We start from the raw sequence: 19,054 nt of genomic DNA, 5'->3' as shown, positions 1-19,054 counted from the left end.
GGTCTACAACAGTTGTTTTGAACTGTGGACATTTTTGTCCTTCAGAGGATATTGATCAATTTATAGACACATTTCTGGTTGTCACAGTAAATAATTATCTAGACCCAAATAGCAATTGTAGAGCTGGAGAAACCCTGGTCTAAAGAAGGGCGCTTGGGGCACCTAAGTGGCTCAGTCGGTTAAGCATCTGACTCTTGGTTTCTGCTCAGGTCACGATCTCACAGGTTCATGAGCTCAAGCTCCGCGTCGGGCTCTGCACTGACAGCAAAGAGCCTACTTGGGATTCTCCCTCTCTGTCCCTCTCTCTCTGCCCCTCTCCCACTCATGCAGTCTCTGTCTCTCTCACAGTAAATAACCTTTAAAAAATAAAAATAAAAATAAAGAAGGGTCCTTAATGAAATTTTATATTGTTTCTTCTGATACCTTGTATTTGCTTCTGTATTTTCCACAAGCTTGTGGCTCTGTGGTCTACACAACAAAAAGATGTTCTATTTTTTTATAGTCCAAATTTTAAATATTTATATGTCAGCATCCTTTGTTTTTGTAGATTTTCTTTTTCTTATTTTAATAGACTTTACCATATGATCCAGTAATTCCACTATTGGGTATTTACCCAAAGTGAAAACAGAAAAATGAAAACAGTAATTTTAAAAGATATATGTGTGTGTGTGTGTGTGTGTGTGTTATTGCAGCATTATTTACAAAGGCCAAGATATGGAAGCAATTCATGCTCATAAATACATGAATGGATAAAGAGAAAAAGAAATACATGCAATGAATAATACTTGGCCATAAAAAGGAATGAAATCTTATCATTTATAATAACACGAATGGATCTAGAGACTATGATGCTAAGAGAAATAAGTCAATCAGAGAAAGACAAATACCATATGATTTCAGTCTTATGTGGAATTTAAAAAACAAAACAAATTAAGAAAGAAATGAGACAAATAAAAACCAGACTCTTAAATACAGAGAATAAATTGGTGGTTTCCAGAGGGGAGGTGGGGGAATAAGTGAAAGGGATTAAGAGTACATTTATTGTGATGACTACTGAGTAGTGTATAGAATTGTTCAATCATTATATTGTCTACTTGAAACTAATGTAACACTGAATGTTAATTATACTTGAATTAAAAATAAAGTTTTAATACTTTAATTTTTAGAGCACTTTTAGGTTGACAGCAAAATTGAGCAAAATATCCCTTATCTCTACATATATAGTCTCCCCACTATCAACATCTCCCAATAGAAAGGAATGTTTGATATAATTGATGAACCTACTACATTGACACATCATTGTTATCCATAATGTCCATCATTTATGTTAGGGTCTACTCTTGGTGTTGTACATTCTATGGGTTTGAATAAATGGATAATGACATATAACCTCCATTACAGTATAACAGAGAATAGTCTCACTGGCCTAAATTCTCTCTGCTTTGCTTGTCTATTCATCTGACCCTTCCCTCTTCCCTCTGGCAAACAATGATGTTTTTTACTAACAGCATAGTTTTGCCTTTTCCATAACATCCTATAGTTGGAGTCATACAGTATGTAGCCTTTCAGATTGGTTTCTTCTATTATGTAAGTACATTTCATTCCCCTCTCTACTTCTGTGAGTCTGACTATTTTAGACTCTTCAAATAAGTATAATCAGGTAGTATTTGTCCTGTGACTGACTTATTTCACTAAGCATAATGTCCTCATTGTCCTAATATTGTCACAATGCTATCACATATGGAAGTATTTCTTTCTTTTTTATAACAGAATAATGTTCCACTGTATGTGTGTGTGACATTTTTTAATCCATGATATATTAATGAATATTTAAATTTTTTCCATGTCCTGACCATTGTTAATAATGCTTCAATGAACATGGGAGTTTAAATATCTCTTTGAGATCTGTACACTGAACTACAAAACACTGATGAACAAATTAAAGACACAAATAAATGGAAAGCTCATTTTAGTCTATCCCAAGATCATAGATTAGAAGATTCAATATTGTTGAAATATCCATAGTACCCAAAATGACCTATAAATTCAATGTAATCTATCAAAATGCAATGATATTTGTATAGAAATAGAAAAAAAAAATCCTAAAATTTATACGGAATGAGAAAAGACCCCAAATTGCCAAAGTAACCTTGAGAAAGAAAGACAAAGCTGGAGACATCACATTTCCTGATTTTGAAATATATTACAAAACTATAATTAAAACAATATAGTACTAATATAAAAAAAAAAGACACATAGGAGCACCTGGGGGGCTCAGGCAGTTTAAATGTCGGGCTCTTGATTTAGACTCAGGTCATGATCTCATGGTCGTGAAATCGAGCCCCGCATTGGGTTCTGCACTGAACGTGAAGCCTGCTTGAGATTTTCTCTCTCCCTCTCCCTCTGCCCCTCCCTTGCTCGCACATACATGTTCTCACTCTCTCTCTCCTCTCTTTCTCAAAAAACAAAAACAAAAACAAACAACAAACAGAAAAAAGTCACAAACACATAAACCAACGGAATAGCAGAGAGAGGCCAGAAATAAATCCACAGTCAACTGATCTTCAACAAGAATGGAGAAAGCATTGTCTCTTCAACAAATGGTGTTGGGACAACTGGATATCCACATGCAAAAGAATGAAACTGAACTCTTACATCATATGCAAAAATCAACTCAAAAATGGAGTAAAGACCTAAACATAAAACCTGAAATTACAAAATTTCTGAAAAAAACATAGGAGACCATCTCCTTAACATTGGTCCTGGCAAAAAATTTCTTGAATATGAAAACAAAAGCAAAAGTAGAAGCTTTTGCACAATAAAGGAAACAACTAAGAGCTAAAGGGCAACCTAGAACTCCTGCAAATCAATAGCAAATAAACAAAATACTCTGAATTTTAACAAAGCAAAAGGCTTTGTATATGAAAAGTATATGAAAGTATATGAAAAAAATTGCTAAGCATTAATCATCAAGAAAATGCACACAAAAAATACAGTGAGATATCATCTCACACTGTAAGGATGGCTATTATCAAAAACCAAATGGTAGCAAGTGTTGGTTAGGATATGGAGAATTAGAACTCTTATCCACTGTTGGTTCAGCCTCTATACAAAACAGGATGGGGTTACTTCTGACTTGTTTGGCACTTCAGAGTATGTGAGTCTAACATGGCTGCCAAAGCAAGCATCTGCACACATTTTCTGAAAGCACCAGATACTGAATATTTGGGTTTTGCAGGCCCTAATTTCTCTGCTACTATTACTCTGCTGTGTCTTTATAGCTGGCAGAGAAAATTAGCAGCACTCTGCATATCACCATAGCTAGTAATACAAAAAGAATGAGTGGCACTGTGTCCTAATAAAACTTTATTTACACAAACAGTTTGCCACATTTGGCCTGTCGACCACAGTTTGCTAACCCTTGATCTGAAGCATCCAGTTCTAGAAATGCCACCTACATGAGAGCAATGCTTGTTTTATTCCCATGCTATTAAAAACTTGTGGACATTTATGCTGCCTCTTTACCTGGGTTGCTGCTCTGAGGCAAGTGGCCCTCACGTGAGCTATAAGGAATCACAGTAGTGTGTACCCATTTTTCATCTCACTTCCAGTTAGCCTTTCCCATTCTGCTTGGATCATCCCTAGATTGAAATCCTAAGCATATATTTAAATTTCTTTAGAGTTCAGGCCCTATGACAGACCGCTTCTTGGATTACAGTGCTTTTGTTTTTGTACCCACTATTTTTTGATGCTAAGAATTAAAAAAATAAAGTCCCTCCTCCTCTTCTCCCTATTAGTGGTAGGTCAGACCACCACGGATCTTGGCCATTAACTTTCCTAGTGCTCTTGCAGTTAGCTCAGCATCTCCACCCACAGCCCATCCAGCAGATTTTGTGCCAAAGCCTTTGCTGGATAGTATCACTTAGTTTCTTTTGAGTTGTTCGAGAAACCATATGAGAGGAATCTAGCCTGACAGATCTAGCTTGAAATTCCTGTTCCCATGCTCACAGAAGCAAGGTCAGATCATCAAGGTGCATGAGGAATACAGAACAATATGCAAGGGCACTAACTTATGTTTCTTCTCTCTTTACTTAAACAGACACTGGCATTTTCAATCTCTAAAAAGGCAAAACACGTTTCCTTGAGTTGAGCTATTAACTTATTTATATTAACCAGCCCGTGAGGAAGAATATAAGGCCCAGAGCAGCTGATAGAGGAAGAAGCCTTATACCCCTTACAAAATTGTTTGAAAAAGGTTAGATTTTTCTAGGTTTCATTATTGTCTTGGATCTCTAATTTAGGCATTCCAACACCAGGGTACCTTGACATCTAGAGAGAGAAAGATAAAATTATCAGGCACACGTGATAACATATGATGCATTCTCAAATGCACCCTGGAAAACTCATTAAATATCCTCCCGTCTTCTCTAATTATCCCAGTGGCCTACCAGGAGTTTCTTGTAACATCATAATAAAAAAGATATTTTTAACTGGCAAATGTAGAAGCTTTCATCAAATTATTTGGGGGCAAGAATTCCATTTCTTGTTAAATAAAAAGATTTCATGTACAGGAGCTTCAACATAAGGTAGCAAAGAGCTTTGATTATTATATTTCAGAGCCTGGGAGTCAAATGTAAAAGCTAAAAGAAAATTCTGTTCCTCTGTGGGAGAACACTCCGCAGAACAAAGACCTTTTACTACCCAGGACTTTTCTGAGTTTTAGATGTTGATTTTCCTCACTTTTCTTTTCAAGATCAGAATGTCTCTATTAGTGCCTTTTAGACAGAAATCTCATGCAGAGAATTGAAAGGGCACCACAGACTGAAAAACATGACTTATTGTATAGATTACATGCGTCGCAATTTATTTAATTATAAAGTTACTCCAATTCATGTATATTTCGCATCTGTTAAAAGCCTCAAAACTGAATTACAAAAGTGAAAACTGAGTTGATCATTTGCTTAAAGACTGCATTATTGAGCTTTCATTCCTAAATGAGGGGAAAAAAAGACAAAGAGAAGAAACATAATTTTTTATGGTACCAAATGTATATGTGCTTACACATCAGTATATACCTCTGTGTATACACACACACACACGCACACACACAGGACACACACACACAAAGAACATATAAGTATGGGTCTGTGTTTATAAAACTATATGTATATAGAAAGATATACAAAGACTTTTCCAGGTTTTATACAGTCTATGGCTCAAGCATTTAAAATTTTCTAGTTTGGGGTGCCTGGGTGGCACAGTTGGTTGAGCGAATGACTTTGGCTCAGGTCATGATCTCACAGTTTGTGAGTTCCAGCCCTGCATTGGGGTCTGTGCTGAAAGCTCAGAGCCTGAAGCCTGCTTCAGATTCTGTGTCTCCCTCTCTCTCTCTGCCCCTCCCTGACTCATGCTCTGTCTCTCTCTGTCTCAGAAATAAATAAACATTAAAATTTTCTAGTTTATGTACAACAAATATGTTATAAGTAAATCATATATAAAGAAAAATAGCAGTGTTTTAAGGAAACTCCAAAATCCTGAATATAAGTGCAAATTTCAATTAGGTTTATAGATATATTTTAATTTTGCATTATTGACTTGCTGAGTTCAAATTTAAATGGAATATGATAAAACATTAAATTGACTGTTTCTCTTCAATAGGGGAAACTATTATCATGTCTCTTATTTATGTTGAAATATGAAGGTCAATGATAAGGATGGTGGCAACGTAACACCATGGTGTTTTAGTAGATTTAGTTGTGACAAACTCATCCCTCATAAGAAACATCACATGTTTCTGTAAATCAGAAACCACTGGAAACCTCCACTGTCCAAATCAGCCTCCCTAGAAGTTAGTGTTGAATGAAAATATGACAGAGAATCCCTAAAGATCATTGACTAAATTTAAGAAACTGACACACTGTTAGGATATGTGAGATGTATGTTGATAGGGCTGCCAAGAAAAATGTAGTCATGGAAAGAATGACCTTTCCTGTTTGTGGTAAAGTTTCATGTGTCATAGTTGGGGAAGAGATACAGTGCAAGAACACACCAAAATGTTCCAGAATGTTTGCTACCAGACAAAAGCAAAATACATGGGATTTACCCAAACACCTTAAATGACTCTGAGAGCCATTAGAAAAGTGAAGGCACAGGGCAGGAGTAAAATTAATAAGCTAATTCATTAGCCCTGTGGAGGAAATATTACCATATTTTCACAGAGTGGAATAAGGATTTCTTCCCACGTGCAGTACTTGGTGACAGAGGATAAAGCTCTCTATATCATTTCTTTGATTGTCAAAACAGAAGCCTTTAAAGACTGTCTGTTGGAGCCCTCAACAGCTGCTGTTGGAAAAAGCAAGAAGAAAGTGCCAGATGAAATGTGAACCCTTCCTATAAAATCAATAGTTTGACTTGGTTCCCAGCCACGATCCAACTGTAGTGAAGGGAAAGTTCTTATCATCACAAGGACACAAACAACAGAAGGATTCTCAAGTGTCCATCACATTCAGAAGAACAAATATTATGGTGATTAAAAACATAAGCTCTGGATGGAATCTCACACCTGAAATGCTATGAAGCCTCAGACAAAAAACTCAGCATTTCTAAGCATCATATTCTACATCTGTAAGCTGGGTATAACAATAATGTCTAAATTACAGAGTTGTTGAGAGAATGAAATGAGTAAATTCATGTAGAGTTTTCAAAAACATGTTTATCATAGAGTAAGCAGGTAATTTTAAAGTAAGTAATTGTTATGACTTGTGCTGTTTGCACAAAACAGTAAATGAGTAGGCATTTAAAATCATCAATACTTCATGGGAATGCAAACTGGTGCAGCCACTCTAGAAAACATAATGGGGTTTCCTCAAAAAGTTAAAAATAGAAATACCCTATGATCCAGAAATTATACTACTAGGTATTTACTCCCAAATACAAAAATACTAATTTGAAGGAATACATGCACCCTGATGTTTATAGCAGCATTGTCTATAATAGCCAAATTATGGAAACAGGCCAAATGTCAACTGATGAATGGATAAAGAAGATGTGGCATATATATGCAATGTCCATAAAAAGAATGAAATCTTGCATTTGCAACGATGTAGATGAAACTAGAAAGCATTATGCTAAGCAAAATAAGTTAGAGAAAGACAAATACCATATGATTTCACTCATATGTGGAATTTAAGAAATAAGCAAAGGGAGATGGAGAGAGAGAGAGGGAAAGTAAGAGAGAGAGAGAGAGAGAGAGAGAGAGAGAGAGAGAGAGAGGCAGGCAACTCAAGAAATAGACTTAACTATAGAGAACAAACTGATGGTTACCAGAGGGGAGGTAGGTTGGAGGCATGAGTGAAATAGGTGACAGGGATTAAGGAGGGCACTTGTGAGGGGAGACTGAGTGGCTCACTCAGGTGTCCGACTTCGACTCAGGTCATGATCTCACGGTTCATAAGTTTGGCTCCGCATTGGGCTCTGTGCTGACAGCTGAGAACCGGGAGCCTGCTTTGGAATCTGTGTCTCCCTCTCTCTCTCTGCACCACCCTCACTCTCTCTCTCTCTCTAAAATAAATAAACATTAAAAAAATTTAAAAAACAAAAAGGAGGGCACTTGTGATGAGCAGTGGGTTTAGTACGTAAGTATTGAATCACTATATTGTACACCTGAAGCTAATATTACACTGTTAACTAACTGGAATTAAATAAAAACTTGAAAAAATCACCAGTACTTCAATGAAAATAAGAATTTAGTTAACGATGGTGAAGGGCTTCATGTTTGATGTCTTTATCTATAATTCAAGAAAATAAAATCACTATTTCAAATGCTTTCTCACCTTAAATAATTTCCTTCTTAATAACATAATAGATCCAATAAGATATTGGTGTCAGGTTTTACAAAAGGGTAGTGACAGGGAAATAAGAACAAGTAATGCTTTTACCATTTTGATCACTCACCTCCTCTTATGTTTATAGGTTTACTGTAATTTCTGACATGCATACACACACACTTCAGCACTCTTTTCTTAATCTAATTTCCTTTACCTAAAATTACAATTTTAGATTCTATTGACCAGCTATTCTATTGTTATGATTTATGTTCCTTTTTAAAAGATACCTGTAAACATCTCCAAATCAATGTTTCTCAATAATAATGATTTTATGTTTTCTTGAGCAATCTCAATTACTTTATAACAAACTCTGATATTTTATATTTTTTAATAACCAATCCACAAATTCTGTCACTTCCCTTAATGAGAATTTGTGTGATATTTTTATGTGAGACTCTACTCATGAGGTCACTTATGATAAGTGTCTTCTGAAAAGTACGATTTTATAATAGAGAAAATCTACTGACTGAAGCAAAGAATGTGTGGTTCTCTTTAGATGGAATTTTGTTTATTTATCTTTTTTTCCCCTACTGCCTGCCTCTTTAACACATTGATCTATCTGTGGCTTTTGAAGACATGATCACAAATAATGTGTAAAAGAGAGGGTAAAATGTCCTTTATTCTTGCATTTCCAATAATTATATCTGTATCACATCATCTAAAAAGAAGAACCTAACATCTACAGTATATGCCATAGTTTCTGGTATAAAATCTTTGAAAAGAAGGTAGTCAAAAAATCAACTTCAGAAAGATGTTCATTGACTGCTAAAAGGTAAAGAAAGAAAGATAAGCTTAATTATTTTTAGAACTTTAGATCTTTATATGTAGAATAAGCAAAATGACTGTTATTTCCCAGGACAGTTCTAATTTCTCATTTTCTCAGCCTTTTCCCATAAATACACAGTTGTCAGTCTCTGTACCCAAAGCTTTAGTTTTAATTTTTTTTAATGTTTATTATTTCTGAGAGAAAGAGAGAGAGAGAGAGAGAGCACGCACACGTGCACAGCACGAAAGGGGGAGGGGCAGACAGAGAGGGAAACAAAGAATCCAAAGCAGGCTCCAGGCTCCAAGCTGTCAGCACAGAGCTCAACTGACACAGGCCTCTAACTCATGAACTGTGAGATCATGACATGAGCAGAAGTCGGCCCTTAATAGACTGAGCCACCCAAGCACCCCTCTAAGCTGTAATTTTAAATGTTGTGTCAACTCGTATAATTGCTGCTAAGGGAGCATGGTATTTTCATTTTCAACACCTTGATATGTAACTTTTGGTGTTTAGACCACTAAATAAATTTATAATCAACTCTTTCTTCATCAGACTTTCACCACAAGTAGGATTTGCCACCTTTGCTTCTCTCTTTTAGGTTGAGTCCATCATAGAAAATGAAGCAGGCAACTTTTTTTTCATTTTAGTTTTCCCAAAACCTGACAGACAGGAAGAAAAAGACAGTGAAAGAACTCGGGTTGGGTGTCTTTTATTTATTTATTTATTTTTTTCCTACTATGAAAGAGGTAGAGAAAACGTGTATTAGGAAGTCAAAACACATATTTGTTGAAGGCACAGAGAATGCTGTCTTGGTTCTAAACAGCTTTCAAGAATGTGTCTCAGCTCCTTAAGAAGATTCTCCTGGAGCAGCCATAGCCACACTGCTTCTGGGGACCATGTGACCCCCTCTGGCCCTTCTGATTCACTTTCTCTTCATTGGTGGGTAGAAGAGGATGGGTGGAGGCAGGGGACAGGAGGTTTCTCCGCTCTGGGGTACTATCTTCCCTATGAAGTTTCCAATTCTCAGCCACTAAGTAAGTTTTAAACAATTTTCTTAGGATTGTGGACATTTTGTTATATTTTTCCATTTCCTAGAACACTGAGAGCTTTGACTTTATGACAGCCAGCCTGTCGAGTATAACAATGGCAGGACATTTTTAACACGTGAAGATAAAGCTGCTGTATCACAGGCTTACACCAAAGTAGATGAAACAGTAATAAAATAACAAGTGTCATATAAGATTAAATAGGACATGCATACCTCTGTTAACATGACCTCAGCTCACTGCTACCTAAAGGCTCATAAAAACTATATCGGAAATATGGAGAAGATTCCATGGTTCAAGCACCACTGTATAGCTTCCAAAGAAACCTTAATTAAATTTCAAGCAACAGGATCCATATTAGCAGAAAATAATTGCTCCATTTGACATTACTTATTTTTATCAAATGAAATCGAGTTACCATGCCCTCGTAGGCTAGCCTGTACTAATCATTTATCTGGCACACAGTCACTTTAACAGAGTCATGTGAGGCGTGTTCCCCTTTTCCTCAAAAGCAGTCAGCTCTCATCCATGTTAAAATGTACATTGTCCTCGTCCGTAATATGAAAGCCTATTCAGGCATAGTGATTCACCATGGGCATACTCCATCATACTCCATTATGCCAGCACTTTACTTAATCATTGTCAGCCAGGTCCACCCATTTTTGCTCTTGTCCTACTACCTTCACACTCACAAATGTAGCAGATGCAAGCATGCCATTAATGATGGTCAATTTTTTTCTTAGTTTGCACAGATGGTTGAGTTATTTTTATTCATGAGGAAGCCTCAAATTTCAGATTTTAATGGGGGTAAGAATCGTCCATCATAAAAAGATCATCAGTTTAACATGGTGCTTTCCAATAAACTTTTAAGATAAATTTGAGTGTAAAGTGTTAATGTTCCCTTTCTCTAGACTTATTGTTTTAAGACCATCTTCCTAATCATCAGAAATAAGGAATCTAAGTATACAATGGAGCATTATTAACCATAGTCACATTGCTGCACATTAGAATTCCAGAACATATTTATCCTCATAACTGAAACTTTGTACCCTTGACCAACATCTCCCCCATTCCTCTACTGCCCAGCTCCTGGCCACCACCATTGTACTCTCTGCTTTTATGAGTTTGAGTTAGACTACTTTTGATTTCACACATAAGCTAAAACATGCAGTATCTGTCTTTCTGTATCTGGTTTATTTTACTTAGCATATCTTCCAGGTTCATCAATGATGCAAATAGCAGAGTAGATCTTAAGTGTTTTGATCGCACACCAACAACAACAAAAAAAAGGCAACTAAGTGAAGTGATGGGTATGTTAATTAGCTTGACTGTAGTCATCAGTTCACAGTGTATATGTATATCAAAATATCACAGTGTACACCTTCAATATATGCAATTTTACCTTTTTAAAAAAGAATCTCCTCTAAAGCATGCATTGTATTTTATATTGGCAAAATGGGAGCAGTAGCCTGCAACTACATAACCAAGTACAAACAGAAAAACGTATAGAAGTACTTTATATTTTTCCTAATATAGAGTCACTAATACATATTTCTCAGAGTTCTAAGTATTTACATGATTAGCTTACCCTCTGAGGTAGGCGTTAATATTGTTCCAATTTTAAAGGTAAGGACACTGAGACTTACAAGGATTAAGTTGATTTGAGATTGAATTATATTCAATAACCCTAATTTGGAACTGCAACAATAATATTAACTTGGTGGTTGACTTTAAGGAAACTACCTAAACTCTCTGAACTTTAGTTTTCCTTCTCTGTAAATACGAAATAAAAATAGAGGTGCTTTGGTGTATCAGTTGGTTAAGTGTCTGACTCTTGGTTTCAGCTCAGGTCATGATCTCATGGTTTAATGAGTTTGAGCCCCGTGTCAGGTTCTGTGCTGACAGTGCAGAGCCTGCTTGGGATTCTCTCTCTCTCCCTTTCTCTGCCCCTCCTCCGTATGTGCTGTCTCTGTCTCTCTCAATAATGAATAAAAAAATGGAAAAAAAAGAATTATAGAATAAAAATAACCACCTGCAAATGCTACTATAGCAATAAAATAATGTCTGCAATATGTCTGGTGTACAACAATAAACACCCAACACATGATAAATATAATTGTCACAATACTTAGAGAGGGGTACAGTGAGAGAGACTTTTTTATGTGAGTAGCTCTGCATTTATCTACCTCACATTGATGACCACCTGAAATCAGCAATCCTCCTTTTAGAACTAGCAATGTATAAATTTGCCTTTCAAGTTTCAAATGTACCCATTTATTTCATATATGCCATGACCAGGAGGTGAGATCAGTGCCTTGTTCACTCCCAAATATGGCTTCCAGAAAATTATATTCTATATTAAAAATAAGTCTACAAAATTCTCCATTTCTCCTTCAAGGCGGATACTATCCAGTTATACCACCTTCCCCTCTTTTTAATACAATTCCATATTAATTTTCTTTCCAATAGTATGTTCCTTAATGTCTTCCTTATCATCCTTTTCCATTATCATAGGGGCATGGGATTTTCTAAAGCCATCAATACCAACAATTTTGTCTACTTATCTTTAATGACATTCTTGTCCACCGTACTTCATTCAAAAATTATTACATTCTGACTCCATTCTTGCAATCAACAACTTCCATATCCCTCTCATTGGCCATAGTGTCTAATCCTTTATGAAAAAAAAATTATTGGAATTCATAAGGCCTTGCCCTAGTTACACTGAATCATTCAGCCTGTTCCTGGCTTTATGTCCTTCCTTATTCCTCATTCATTCATGATCCATAACCACTGTCACTCTCTTGCAAACATCCTTAATTCTTGGACACTTATGTCCCACCCCCACAGCTCATCTCACAATCCCAAATTCAGTGTTGGTGGAGAAATTACAATGGACAGACTGTTTTCACTATAAATTCATGATCACTAACCATAAGGGAGTCCTCAAGGCTGCCAGGCCACCTTGCTATGTTTTTCTAGACATATGGATCTTTCATAGTCCCTACCAACTATCTAATAACTTTGCTACTCTCCTCAGATCTCCACACTCTCCTCTACTCCCTAGTTTCAATACATCATCCTCACTCCATAGCTCACAGAAGAAACAAAGCCAACAGATTAGCTTCTTCCTCAACTCCCTGCTTCTGATCCCGAGTCTGTCTCCATTTGTACAAATCTTCTCCCTCTTCTGTAATTTTAAGATGAAAGAAGCTCCCCTCCGCTTCTCAATAACTACCTCCTTAGTGTGACATCAATATTTCTTCTCTTTCCATTTTCTCGGGAACCTTGCTCCATTGACTATAGACTTATGATCTTGTCTTCTCCATAATCACTTCCAAAACAAAACGAATAAACAAACAAACAAACAAACAACAACAACAAAAACTCCCTTTAAACTCTGTTATCTTTCCAGTCTTATTTCTATTGGATATTCCAGTCAAATGTCTTGGAAAATACTGTTACTTAACAAGGTTCCTTTACTTCCTGAACCATCTTTCAAGCTTTACTCCTAATTCCAAATCAGGTTCCAATGTCCAGCACTACAAAAAGCACCCTGAATTTCTATATTTAAAAATTATATATATATATATATATATATATATATATATACACATATAATATAAATACAAATGTTATTTAAAAATTTGTATATAATTTTATAAAATTTTTAAAAATTATATAATTTTAAAATATGTATTTAAATATATAACTTTCCATGAGCATTTGACAGACCTGCTTAGTTTTACCTTATTAAAAACCTCTTCCTGTTGCCTGCATCCTCTAGGCATTTCATTTCTGTCTTTTCCCTCACCAAACATCTAAGTGCTGGTGATTCTTTGTCCTGAGCCCTCTTCTTTTCTCAGTCTGTATTATCGCCTTATGTAATATCCATCCCTAACTAGTGACTGGAAACTCGACGCCACAAATAGCAAGTGGTTGTAGGCTGTAGCTTCCATGGTTGAAAGTAAGAATCAAAGCCCAAAAGCTAAAAGCTGCTCCTGCAGAGGGATTCAAGCACAGAAGGGCAGTGCATTTTTAGAATGACCCACTACTGTGAGATATTTGCATTTATTAAACCTTTTCCTGAACACTAAATGTGATTTCATATTTCAGTTTACCAGATGAAAGCTCTAAATCTACTTTTCAGACAATATTTCAAAAATCTCCAAACAGTTGACAATGCTTCAAAGCCATTTAACATGAGACCTCGTCCTGGGGATAAAGATGTCTTATTACACTCAATAACAAAAGTACCTAGAGCCCATCAAATACCTAAGGATTATCATAACCATCCAGCTTTCTGACTTGCAAATTTTGAAAAGCTGCATAAAACTTTAACAGTAAATTTACCAGTTTTGTATGTGTGTGTGTGTGTGTGTGTATATATATATATATACATATATATATATATATAGTTGGAGGAAAATAGGAATAAAACAAGCACTTTTCAAGCCTGCTCATTTTAAAAATATTTTCCTGCCCCAAATTCTTAATTTAATAAACTTTTTTTTCCCCAAACTAATGAATGGCTCAGATAATAAGATAAACCAATAAGCTTTGGAAATAATTATATAACATGAAATGACTCCCATTTTTCAAGAAAGGGAATATGCATTTTAAAAATAATGTACAACTGGGGACATTTTTCTACAATGAATTCTAAAAGCCTGTGTCCAAATAAAAGGAAAGGGGCAGTTTGAGTTCAGTAAAAATGTCCTTTCTAGTAAGCTGACTTTACTTTTGCTCATAATTATGAGATAGGAAAGCCAAAGAGTCTTCACTTTAGAAAGGCTCCATCTCTGCTGATTTTCTTCTAGGCCCCATTTCTGATAAGCCAAAGAAGCTATGTTCCCACTTCAAGAGGGAATCAAGAAAGTTAATCTTTCCCTGAGTTTTGTCCTAGGCTCCAAATACCTGATAACATCTGATTAGATCACAAACATCTTCCAGTTTTGAACAAAACTCAGCTGAAATTGGCATCAATACTCCTTACCTTCAGTGACTTATAGAATAACATCTATTGTTCACCCGACACTCACCTTTGATTGGTCCCTACTCAGGATTCCTGAAGGAAAACGTACCCTAGACCCTTTCCTATATTAACCCCTAAACCCAAGCATCTAGGAGACTCATTCTCCTTTCCTTTCTGAGTTTCCCAGACACTCTATCTGCTATACTCTGTCATTCACGCTATTCAATAAACACTGCTTTAACTTTCTCCAGCTTGCATTTAATTTTTATTCTGCGTGAAGCCAGGGGCACTCTTGGCTCATCCTGCAGGACTCCCCTTCAAATCCTTGGACCCAGCCTGCCTGCATCATTTCAGCTACTATATTTTTTGCTGACAGAAGCTGCATCTGCTGTAAATAGTATCTTTTCATAGAGTATAGAGATGACTTGAAAAGAGCAAGCATTCAGAATCCATAACTAATACTAGTCTTTGCCAGTGTAAAAACCTTAAGGATGCTGGACACTTCATCAAAGGGTATTAAGATACTAAAGTCTGAAGCACACGTTTAAGTCATCCATTTTCACCTCTTCTCTAACATCCCCAACAACTCATCTCAACTTGGGCACTTTCAGTGAAGATCTCTCTACAAAGTATCAATTGCCTACATTTATCAATTGCTCATTATGTGCCAGTAAGTTTGCTAGGAGATTTTACATGGGTTATAATAACTGATTTTCTAAACAATCTTTATTTCACAAATGACAAATCGCACAAAGTGCTCAAAAGTTTGCATTACCCACCTAACATGATAGTGCAGTTAGTAAGATGTTGTGTCATGACGACCCCCATCTCATTCCCTTCTTAAACCAACATTATTCCTGCAATGCCACATAGTGTTTTTGAGTAAATTGTTCAAGTTCATACTAGAATAGATCCAGTATGCTTTTAAATGACTACCACCTATTGACCTAATTCTCTATAATGAAACATCATAAATGATTTCTTGTCTTTTAAAACATCATCATAACAAATATTTTAACCATTTCTTGAAGGCTTATTTTGTGTCTGGCACATTTCTATGTTCTACACAACTTGGACTGCCTGGGTTGTGTTTCATTAACCCATTTTTTCAAATTGTCATATTATTTATCTTTCCATTTAGTCAAACTTTCTGAAATAATCATGTTTTATGCTGTCTATAATTTTAAAAAATCACTTCCTTTTTAACCACCTGTAATTTTTAAAAAAGAAGACAAGAGGCCTCAAATGGAGTTGTATCACCAAACCAAGACCTCTGTACAATTTCAGGTCTAAAAAGGAATCTTAAACCTGTCACTCAGTAATCACCAGACCAACACCAGCTTGATAATATGCCTGATAGGCCTTATCATCTCCTAAAGAAAAGTAACTTTACAACAACCAACCCTCTTTTTTTTGCCGGTATAATTTCCTTGTTCCCTCTCCCTTCTGCCTACAGAAAACTTTCATTTTGTATAGATCCTTGGAGCTCCTTTCTATTTGCTAGACTGGATGCTGCCTGACTGAATAGTTTTTGCTCAAATAAACTCTTAAAATTTTAATATGTTTCAGTTTATCTTTTAATATACTCTAATAACTACTTTCATGAATTTACTGAAATTGCTTTATCAATTATCCAAAATCAATCAATTCAATAATTTTATTTTTTATTCTTTACTTTTGTTGATATTGTTAAAGACTCATATTTATTTGTTTATTTTAAAGTAGTTTATGATAATCCTTAGACAATAAACAACTGGAAAGGTAGCAAATCTCATGTGAAGATTCAGGGAGGAATGATAAAGTAATGACCAAGTTGTTGGGCATATGACCATTATAGCCATGGAGTGTCCTCAAATTTAGGACTGCCCGGGAGTGGCACTGATTCATATGTACTATTACTCTCTAAATTTCCCAAAGATAAGAATCATGCCACATTCCTTCATCTTTTACATGACAGGTATTTACTAAATGTTGAACAATCCTAATTTTTCTCCTGTATTTTAGCATCATATTGGTTCAATTTTTACTACATTAAAGTCAGTTACATTAAACAAAAATTTACTCTATACCCAAACTGCTCTTATTCTTCTAGATATCAGCATAAGATATAAAAAATAATGCTAATTTGCTAATAGCAATATAGGAAGAAAAGTACCTTTTGTATAGGCTCTCTTCATCCTCTGCTTTAACCATCATATTATACTTATTCCAAAGCAAATAAATTCCTAAAGATATGAGGCATTGCTTCAGTGTCTTTATTCCTAGAAGTCCCTTGAAGTTCATGAGTGGAATATTTGATAATTATGCAGATAGACATGGATATAAAGCCCTCAATTTGTGCCCTAATCTGTTTCCAATTTCTTAATGCAGTCACTGCCCAGTACATTAGATTATACAGAATTACTACAGCATCTAGTGCTTATAGACTTATAGCCTTAGGACATTTTTCTGTACCATTTATTAAGGGTGAAAGTAATTAGGAGAGAGAATTGATAAAATGGTTATTGTCTCTCTGGTTAAATATTGAGAGTTTTTCTGAGATGGATGTGACACAAGCCAGTGAGAAACAATCCATGTGATATATGTGGTACACAGTTGCTACAAATGATGAAATTGGCTTTTATGGCACCAAGCCTACACCCTGATGGGGTACAGGATGTCCTCAGCTCTCAGTGTGTCCTCTTTTGTTTCTTCCTTCCACAAAAACACATACATGCATTTTCCTTTGATGCTATTAACTTTGGCAGAGAAATATGGCTCTCATTTTATTTTCACGATTCCATCTTTAAAAGGCAGTGCTTTCTACCTTGGGATACTCAAAAATTTATTTGTCATTCTAATACAGTTGTTTAACATTAGCAGCCTTCCTTGTAGAAGAATTGAAATATTCAAACTAATGAAGCATTGTTGATATCTTTGAGTTTCAGCATGGAATCCAGGAAATACGAGTGATTTATGTCCTGGCTGTCTGACTTTACTATAAGAGATGTCATTATGGTCTATAAAATGGAATAAATTGCCTTAAAAGTGAAACAACATATATATTTCAGTAATCATACAGAAAACATAGCATTGGTATCTAAAACTGAGCTGAAGGATATATTAGTTGTAGGATTTTGTTTAAGTATAAAAAACATTTGAGACATGCTTTCAGACTGATGGAATAAGTATCTCCAAAAAATCTGCCTCTCCATAAAAGTAACAAGAACACTGTCAATCATTGTATGCATCAACTATTCAAATTCTGGAAATTAATCACTCTTATAATAATTTAAGGAGTGTTTATGCAAGGAAAATAGCTGACCCTCAGAAATAACAAAGCTTGGTGGTATTTTAACTTGTCCTATGTCCATTACCCTCTACCCAGCTCCATAGTAGGCTTGAAGATTAATAGCCTTTTATCTGTGAATACTAGCAGCCTAGCAACTAGTATTTTCCTTAGCCTAGAGGGAACACAATGTGTCTGGAGTTCTCCAAAAAGTGCCAACCCAGAAAAATGTTCATTATTTGACATATACGGCAGCTCCTTAGAAAAGCCTTATGCTTAGAGTTTGTCTTTATTTGAGTTGACTCAGAGCTCACTCAGTAAAACAAACAAACAATCAGACAAAACCCTTATATTCAGAGTAATTGTTGAAATAATATTAGAGACAATTGTTTCACAATGTAGATGCCTGAGTTGGTGAAAACAGGTGGAATATAAGAGGTTAACAGAAAGAAAGAAAGAAAGAAAGAAAGAAAGAAAGAAAGAAAGAAAGAAAAGGTCTGGAGAATGAAATGTCTATAGGGGCCTTTGAAAGTTTCTGCCATATTTCCAAGATCTAGAAGGCCACACTAAAGTACAGAACTATGCATATGTCCAAAAAAAGATCTCAGAATATCATAATCTCTCATCTATTAATCTTCAAAAGGAAAAAATGAATATTACAGCAGGATTGTAAACTGTCGAAGTGTTGAAAATATCCCCCAACACATACACAGATCTCTGCTGCAAGGGTTGGTAGATTTATTGTTTCAAAGAATTAAAATGAATCTGTATCTAATCATTATATAAATACTAAGCTAAGTCAGCAGAGATATCACTTGGCCACATATGAACACAGACTTTACAGCATTATTTCAAGGAAGTCACTAAGCAGACAAATAGAAATAATATAAACAAAAAATTCTGGAAAGGAAGTGGAGAATCTGATTTCCAGATTTGTTAATATATATTCTTTGAAGAGTCCAGTTTTTAACAAAAATTATTGTGAGATACACAAGGAAACAGAAAAACATGTCTCATACCTGGTAGAAAAAATAGACAGTAAGAATTATCAGTGAGAAAGTCCAGAGATTAAAATTTCTAGGCAAAGAATTTAGACCAGCTCCTATAAATATG

Source organism: Lynx rufus, unplaced genomic scaffold, assembly GCF_022079265.1.
Source record: "Lynx rufus isolate CCGP_SWC_20201006 ecotype Redwood Valley unplaced genomic scaffold, mLynRuf1.p SCAF_4, whole genome shotgun sequence".
Classification (NCBI taxonomy): domain Eukaryota; kingdom Metazoa; phylum Chordata; class Mammalia; order Carnivora; family Felidae; genus Lynx; species Lynx rufus.
Note: the sequence above shows the minus strand (reverse complement) of the source record.